Source organism: Meleagris gallopavo, chromosome 29, assembly GCF_000146605.3.
Source record: "Meleagris gallopavo isolate NT-WF06-2002-E0010 breed Aviagen turkey brand Nicholas breeding stock chromosome 29, Turkey_5.1, whole genome shotgun sequence".
NCBI classification, from domain to species: Eukaryota; Metazoa; Chordata; class Aves; order Galliformes; family Phasianidae; genus Meleagris; species Meleagris gallopavo.
Genome location: NC_015039.2, coordinates 238,078 through 247,420, shown reverse-complemented (window position 1 = coordinate 247,420; position 9,343 = coordinate 238,078).

The following is a 9,343-nucleotide window of genomic DNA, read 5'->3' as shown; positions in this document are numbered from 1 at the left end:
TTTTTCCTTCCCCCCCCTCCCCCAAGAAACTCAGGATGCACAGACTTCTGGCCAAGACGTTGCAAGGTAAGGATGGAGGGCAGCTGTGATTACACTTAATTTCATGGTGGGGGTGAGATAGACAACTTATTCTTTAGAGGGATGTGAGCATTAACCCTTGCAGGAGCACCAAGGAGGCAAAATAATCCTCCTTTATCCATGTGTTGATCAGAGCCACGTGGACAAAACTGGTTGTAAACTTTAAATGAATTTTGCATTGCCCACCGTGGGGTGGGATAGGTGGAGGAAGGAGGAAATGGCAGCCTGGACTTTTGAGAAAAAAAAATCATATCATGTCAAGAGTGTGAAGATGTCCCATTATTCAGTTTCTTGTGAAGTGCAACTCTGGATGCAAAAAGATGAATTGTAGAATCATGGAATCATAGAATTGTTATTGGAGAATCATGGAATCACAGAATAATGGAATCATAGAAGCATGGAATCGTAGTCTATCCTAAATTGGAATCATAGAGTCATGGAACCATAGAATATCCTGATTTGGAATCATAGAATTGTGGAATCATAGTATATCCTGAATTGAAATTATAGAATTCTCAGCCACTACAGCTCCATTGCAATGGAGCTGCCCAGTCTATAACCATGTAGAGATTAGGTGCTGGCAAATCAATTTTGTGCAGGGCAATTGCTGTAGCAGAGGTGCAAGATCTTGGACAGCCCAATGCATCTCATGGTTTTGAAAGTTATAGAGCTCAGCTATAAACCGTTCCAGCAAATCTCTTACCCAACACCAGCTGTGTTTTACTGAATTCAAACACTTTGGATTAATTAAGCAGTGATTTTCAAATGGGAGCTTGAGGGCACAGGTTTAACCCACTGTCTGAGTTTTGAGATTTGCAGCAAGAACCTGGCCGATATTTTGGAGCTTCACAGACAGAATAGTGATGGAAAGTAATGAATGAAAGTACTTCAGCCATCAAAATGTCAAAAAAAAAAAAAGGGGAGATGGAAGTTTGATATCTCAGATGATACTACAGGTCATTGGCATCCTATAGGATGGCTGGGGGAGGATCCAAAACACTGCAGAAATTCAGTTTGGGAAAGCTTTTGAAATCTGAATTAAATGATTGGTTGGAGCATCTGTGGACCCAGAGAAAGAGGATTTCCCCATCATCAAAGTCTTGGTGGGATATTTCTTTTCATCAAGAATAACAAGAAGTGTTCTTTATCCATTTCTTGTCACTACAGTTTATAAATCAAGACAGTATCAAGTCACGAGATCATTATTCTACTTACTACCAAATGTTGAAAAGTGATCCAAGACCCCAAAACCTGGAGACTTTATTTGCTATTTACTCCAAAAAGTTGTGCATTGGGCAAAGATCACCCAGTGAGAAGAAAAATGAGAAAAACAGCAATGGGTTTCAAAGCTGTCTCCATTTGTACCATGTGTCCATGAAGTCGTGACATAGGATGCTCTAACTTTTGTCACTTGTTGTCCACTTAGATACTCTTCCTTTCTCTTCCAGAATACCAAACAAAGTAAGAAACAAAGTGTCTGGAGAAGGAGATGAGACTGTGGATTCTCCTGGATTGATTTTCACCATGCGTTTCAACACCCTGAACCTGGAAATAAAGCTTTTCCTGGTGCAGTCCAGCTGCCCTGGGTGGATTTATTGCACGGCCAGCGCAATGCAAAGAGGCTGACTGGAGGCACAGAGCAAGAGATGGACGATGTAGGGCTGCTGCTGATGGAGAGGCTTCAGGCATTGTGCTGGGGAAGTCAGAGGACATGCAAGACCTGTGATTCATGGTGCAGCACTAAGCGATGGCACCAGAGGGCTTGGCTTGCAGATGGGCTATTGGGCACTAAATGTTGAATAGTGCATTCTGGCAGCTCTGGGCATGGCCAGAAACTGAACATGAGAAGATGGGTTCCTCAGCACCAGTGGGGTCTTTGGAGGTCTCAGGTCTCAGAAGCATCTGAATTCATTTTTTTCGAGGACCTAAATTTTGGTACTGGTATTTAACTGGAGGTAAAATAGGAAAATGGCTTTTTGGTGGTCCGAGCCATCAGTCCTAAAGTAAATCACTATTGTAAAGAATGTAAAGACGTGAAGAAATCCTCCCCCAAAGTATGAATGAGCTGTCTAAGTCCCTTGCATCTTAAGCTACTCAAATCCTTCGTATTTCTGTGGGCAGAGTTTGCTGCTAACTTATGGTTGGTCATACTAGCTTTTCTCAGTTTCCTTGGTCAATGGGGCTCCTTTACCTTCCCTGCCTCTAAAAAACTCTCCTCCTCAGCTCCCTGTGGTTCTTCATATCTCAGTTAATTTTGGCTGGACACACAAGGACAGTGTGTCCTTACCTAACCTAGAGACAGCAATTTGTTTTAACACCTGAGCAGAGTGATCTAAAGAAGGACCTCCGCAGATATTAGATCACTCTTCTATGGACAGGAACATCTTTTTGTATTTCCCTGTATCTTCTCAACATGCTCCATTGGCAGTGATATGGGAACATGCTCCATAATGTTGACATTGCATGCACCTACCTCTACTTTCCTTCTTGTCACAAACTCTTTACAACCCATGTTATTGAAATCCTGCATCACTCAACTGACATTTTCTGTCTTCCAGATAATGCTATCAGCATCTTTGTACCAAACTTTTGCCAAGATATCTCAGATATGGCCAAAGGGCTGGGATTCTGTGTTGGCTTTTGCTTTGTTTTCTTTACTTTGTTTAAAAACAAGAGATTGCATTTTCAAAACATTGGTACCTGTGGTAGCTGTTGTCATTCCCAGGCTCAAGACAATTGAGTTGGCTTTGCAAGCGACTTCTTGTGTGATTCTGACTGCTCAGATTCCTTATCTGTATTTATTGCGTGCAGAACTTGAGAAATAATTAGTTCCAGGTGTTTCCTATTAGTTCCTTCAGGAAGGAAGCATCTCACCCTCTGTTTGTGCAGACTGAGCTAGAACATTAAGGAAGAGCAATGAATCGCAGACCTGACAATAAAAATGTTTTTTGTTATTAATAGTACTGCTGTTACTAAACATATGAGCAAAACTGGAATCTTAATGCTTGTAGTTGAAGGATAGAAAGAATGACAGATGGTTTTGCCTGTGGTTTAGTTTTTCTCATCATGTGATGAAGCCCTAAGCCACGTATTCTTTTAGAGACAATGACAACTCAGAGCAAAGAGAGCCAGCACTGAAACCTATCTCAATCTTTGGTAAATACAAGGCTATAAAGACTGTCTTTTTTCCTGAAATAGCATTGGCCGATTATGTGGAGACACAGCTTAAGCAACGGACGTAAAAAGAGGCAGTTATTGTGAAAAAGCTTTAAAGTCTTCTCTATTAACTTTCTATTCTTCTATACAAGTCAACCCTATTCTTAAAGGGGAGAACTTTGCCTGGAATGGGAGGACACTCGTCCCATCAGCTGGTAATCGAGACACTATTTCCTGATGACTGGCATCTCAGGAGGGCCTACTGCACGTCGTTGTGATTTTCCATCATTTTGAAGCACAAGATACAGGGGACACAGGAATAGAATGGTTGAGTGTAGCCAGCATATGTGTAAGTGATCTATGCACAGGGCTGTGTGAGCAAGGGTAGATGGCAGAGGATGAAAGAGCATATGCAGGTTTATGGTCATATGTATGTCTGGTCTTGCTGATGGGAAAGGAGCCTCAAGGTTAAATTCAGAGCTTTCTGAACAAGTCTGGTACAAAAAGCACTGCATTGACTGTGCATGTTGTGTCTCTGAAATTATATAGTGTTGAGGAGTTTTACACTTTATACACGCATAAGGTGTAATGCACAAGGCCAGCTGTGTTCTGCAGGAGAGGCAGAGCTGCCTTTCCCAATGGCAGTAAACCTGACTAATTGCACTGGCTGAGCACACAAAGAAACTATGCCACAGGTCTTGGGCTTGTTTGAAGATGGCTCTGTCTACCCTGACATCTGGAGGAATGCATCACAGGGATGGGGGAAGGGATGGAGAGCAAAGGGAACGGAGTCATTCCTCTTTCTTCTTTCTTCCCCTGGACTGCAACCTGGCAATATCCTGGAGGCTGGAGAATACATAGCAAAAATTGAGAGCAGGTATTTTTGCTGCAGGCTGACTTGGCAAAAGTCATGGAAATCCTGAGGCCCTGTGATGCAGCAAGTTCTTGTGCCATTGAACCAAAAGGAGTCATATGCATTTGTGTGAATGTTACGTGTTCTCCTGGGCCATCGGTAGGGCAGTGAAAAGGCCTGAAAGACCAGAGAATCACCATTTTTCTTGATCCTATATGTAGTTTAAACCATACTTTCAGAAAGATGGACTAGCAGGTGGTTTGAGGAGGGATAGAACAAACATCCCAAAGGGAAGCCCAGCTGAGGGCTCAGTTTGGGATGTGTTTGTGCCTCGTTGGGCTGTGGATGGCTTTAGGATAGCTTTAAGATGACTTTAAGATGGCTTTGGGCAGGCTTTGGTCTTTGCTGAGCTGGTTTTGAGATGGCTTTGGCCCTTGTTGGATGGATCGAGTCTGGCTTTGGGATGAGTTTGGGATTTGCTGGGCTGCGACTGGCTTTGGGGTGGCTTTGGATCTTCCTGGGCTAGGAATGATTTGAGGCTCTGTGGGATCAGTCTGGCTTTGGGCTTTGCTGGGCTGAGGATTCCTTTGAGCTTTGCTGGGCTGGGGCTGCCCTTGGGCCTCGCTGGGATGGGGCTGGCTTGGGGCTGGCCTTGGGATTTGCAGGGCTGTGCTGGGGGATGAGTGAGGCCAGGGCAGCTGGCTGGAGGAGAGCAGGAGCCTGGAGCAGTGCCTGGTAGGGATTCAATCCGGGCCTTTGGCAAGGGAAGTTTTAATGACACAACAACAACAACAAAAGAGGAAAGGGGGGAAAGGAAGAAAAGGCTCCTGCAGGGCCCGTTGCCACGGAGACCCCAAGGAAGTTTGAACCAGTCCTGCTCTTTTCACAGCCGCCTTTCAGCCAAAGAGGGAATTATGGCTGGCGATAAAAGGAGACATGTGGCCCTTTGCTCACAGGGACCGGCCTCTGCAGTTACGAGTCTTCAGCTCATTTTCCCCCTTGTCTCCTCCTGCAATTATACATTCAGATCTCAGGCAAAAAAAAAAATCTAGGACAAGTTGTGCACCCTTTGCCCTGGGGACCCCTCCCCGGAGGGCAGCCTGCTATCTCTTTCAGCCCATTCTTCCCCGGCTGCCGCGCGCCGCCCCCGTTTCCTCCGTAGTTATGAAAATGTTACGTGCTCGGGGCTGATAAACAGCTCATGCCTGCTGTCGTCACATCAGTCTGCCTCCTCAAGCAAGGAAAGCCTTTTCCAGGGGAGCTGCAGGCTGTTTTCTTGCTTGTTTATTGAGGGGAGATGTTTTCTAGTTGACCCGTGGGTCTGGCTGACCAAATGCTGGAAAGTGATGGGACGAATTTGTCTTGATTGAGTTTCCCTTGCCGACTTCTCCAGTTTCTCCAGCAGTAGTCGTAAATGCAAGCCCTGGAGTTGTGTTGCAGCACTCAGGCTGTGCCCTTGACACCGTCCCGTTGAGGTCTTAGAGCTGGGCACTTGGGTGCATGGTTTAGTGGGCAGTATTTGTGGTAGGTGGACAGTAGGACTCGATTATCTTAGAGGTCTTCATCTGTAATAATTCTACGAGTGGGCATGGTGTTGGGGTGGACTTGATGATCTTAGAGGTCCTTTCTAAACGTAATGACTCCACGATTCTATGAATTCCAGTTCACAGTTCAATATGCTTACTGGAATTCCTGCTTGCGACCACTGGACAGAATATGCAAAGGACAAAAAGGCAAAGGGAGGTGCCAGGAAGAGAAATGATTCTCTCACAGACACAGCACAGGACTGGAGCAGAGCGTATCTCCGCTTGCAGCTGTCATCTCCTCTCCAGCTGGATTCAGATGAGTTACCAGAGCCCAGTTCTCCTTTTCCGTGTGCTGACAGTGATACGCAGCTCTTCTATCCAAGCCTTGGACCTTCAGTGCTGGAAATGTCACGGTGAGCCATGAAATAAGTATAACCGGGGATACAGAATGGTGAGCAAGATTGGGCTCCGATCTCCATACCAACACCTAAGATGTTGGACAGGGTCCTGCACGGTGTGTCTGGCTGGGGGCAACTGGCCCATGACCATGAGATTGGAACTGAATAGACTTTAGTGTTCCTTCCAATGCAAACCGTTCTATGACTCCATGATTCTATGCATCACAGTATAACTCATGGAGTGAGGTCTGGTCATCTGCTCATTCCTACTGATGAACACCTCTACCAAAGAGGAACGTGGCCGAAATGAAGAGAAGTGATTAACTGAAGAGCAGCTGGAGCAATTTGGACAGGTGTTTGAAGATATGTTTTAGCCTGCCTCTGTCATACTCTGGGTAACTACAACTCTCATTCCTTCCTCTGTTCCTTGGACTTGCAAAACTTTTGTAATCTTCTTTAGTGATTTCCATGAACCTGCTGAGCAGAATAGATGATAATTTCCAGACTTTCTGCACCCAGCCTATGTGGTCTCTATGTACCCTACAGCGTTCCCACTCCCAGGCAGAGCAGTAAAGGTTTCTCAGGCCCCCAGGGCAGAGTGGGAGTGTAGGACACAGTGCCATCCAGTGGACCTGCCACATCTGACCAGCAGCATTAAAATGTGGAATGTCCTTTCCTGGTGAGGGTCGAGGCATTGAGCTGTATGTGATGTTTCCCTAGTCTTGTTTTTTTCAGAGCAGGGAAGCACATGTACCAGATTATACCCCTGAAAATCTCTTCCCCAAAGCCTTAGGAACCCAACAGTGCTCAGCACATAAGAGTTCCAGCTGTGAGGATGCAGGAGGACAACTTCTGTGTAAAAACATACATAGGGTACATCTTAGAGTTAGGGTTGGGGTTAGGGGTTAGGGTAGGGTAGGAGGTTAGGTTTGGGGCTAGCGATTAAGGCTCGGGGCTAGGATTAGGGTTAGGGTAAAGGTTAAGGTTATGATACGGATTTGGGTCAAAGTCAAGGGCTAGACATTTGGGTTGGGGGTCACAATTAGAGTTAGGGTTAGAGGTTAAGGTTAGGGTTAAGGTTAAGGTTATGATTAGGGTTTGGGTCAAGGTCAAGGGCTAGAGGTTTGGGTTAGGAGTTATGGTTAGGATTAGAAATAAGAATTAGGGTTAGGGGTTAGGGATTAGGGGTTAGGGATTAAGGGTTAGGGGTTAGGGGCTAGAATTAGGGTTAGGGTTAGGATTTAGGTTTAGGATTAGGGACTAGGGATTAGGGTTAGGGTTAGTGTTATGGGTTAGGGTTAGAGATTAGGATTTGGGATTAGTACTAGGGATAAGGGTAAGGGATAAGGGTTAGGGTTTGAGCTGCTCCAGGGGCTAGAGTGAGATAGCAGAATCTGAGTTAACGCTCTCTTGTGATGGGAGCTCCCTCTGAAAGCAAAAGCTCACTCCAAAAGTATGCCTCCTGTTTATTTGCATGGAAACTACAACAGCTACAAAGAGCACAACACCACTATCTGATAGAGTAAGAACTCAGCTACAAAACACTATTTTTTCAACATAGTCTCCACAGTTATCTATGCATTATTGCCAGTGACGAACAAGAGCCTGCATGCTGTGCTCATCAAAATCTGCATCAAGAACTCCAAATATGATAAGGTGTATAGAGAACGCAGAGTAAAACAGCAAGAATTTGGAAAGATTCCTCCTGGAAGAGCCCTTCGAAAGGAGGTTTTGCTCCTTGTGTCATTCCTGGGGGCACAGTACCACCTGCTGGCAAGGAGATGGATGATAGCACAGCAAGAGAAATGGTGACATGGAGCAGTCCTGGTAGCTTACTTTTCTCCAGAATTAAAGCAAAATTCACGTTTGCTGTTCACTGTGCTTAGTTTTAAGGATCTAGGCTGTAAACGTAGGCATTATAGTCAAGCTGTTCTTTTGAGAGACTGCAAATAAAGTTTGGTGCATTTAGCTACTAGCCCACACCATGTGGCCAGGAAACTGTGGTTTAAAGCCAACCCAGAGATTCAAAACACAACTTTTGAAAGTGTTTATTAAGCTGTGTGGGTTCAAATATGAGCTACGACTCAGTCCTACACTTGGAACATGGTTGAAGATTGGGAAGGGGCAGGATGCTCCATTACTGGCTGCACTCCCCAGATTTTATTTTCCTATGCCTGACTCAGCCTAGCAAAGTGTACCTGTCTGATGAGTTGTATGTTAAGCAACTTGTCCATATTTGCAAAATTATCAGCTTACAGCAAAGAAGGAGTTGTGTATACATCTGTCTGAGCTGAGAAGGGGCCAAACCAAAGACTGCAAAGCTAATTTTAAGATGTTTCTGGTAAGGTTCAGCTCATATCAGCTCAGAGCTCACAGTGAAGGACTTGGTCTGAACAGGTGGTGGCTCAGATTTTACTTTATCGGCACCTTCAGATTCTGCTGCTGAAGCCCAGCAGCTCTACATGGGCTGCTGTGTATTAATTAATAGCTTTTTTCTATCCATCTCAGGCATCTCTTATAAGGCTCTTCTAAACTGCTGGCCTTACGACCCTGGCAAGACCAGACCTTCCATGGCAGCCCTTGTGAAGGCTCTGATTCATAACCCTGTACCTCTGTGCAGATGGTAGGAATTCCCTCCATGGAGGTTGGGTTTGGTGGGTCTTACTAAGAGTGAAAACTCCTCAAGTAGGACTGAATGACCTCTCCTCTCCTCTACCCTGTTCTCAAGGACTACCTCGACTCCGCTATCCTCTCTGGTTCTGAGGAATCATAAAGAAGCTCAAGTTCTGCTGACCCCTCATTTTTGGCACTGGGTGCTTCATATTGGACTTCAGAATCAGCAGCCTTCCTGGCTGGCCCAACAAACCATTTTATCTTGGACAAACAACACCCAATTTTCCCAATTTTCTGTTTAGATTTTCAAATTGGGCTCATGTCCAGCAGTGACATTGTGCAAAAGCAGATTCCTTGGGAAAAGTACAAGAACAGAACGTGCAGTAGAGATGCTTTTCCTTGAAAAATTTCCTAGATGCCAAGAATTTGCAGCTCAGGGACTTCTTCAGCCCAAGGTGGTGTTAATGGTTTCAGTGACAGTGCTTGCTCTCTTCCATAAACCTATATGGTTTCCCCTTAAACCACAAGCAAACTTCTTTGCTTTGATGACATGGTATAGCCATCAGTCCCACAGCTCCTGATGACAGGTATCTTGGTTGTGTGAAGAATTGCATCCAGTCTTTTACCTTTCCTTCTTCCTCTTCCTCTTCCTTTTCCTCTTCCTCTTCCATTTCCTTTTCCTTTTCCTCTTCCCTTTCCTTTCTTCCTTTTCCCATTTT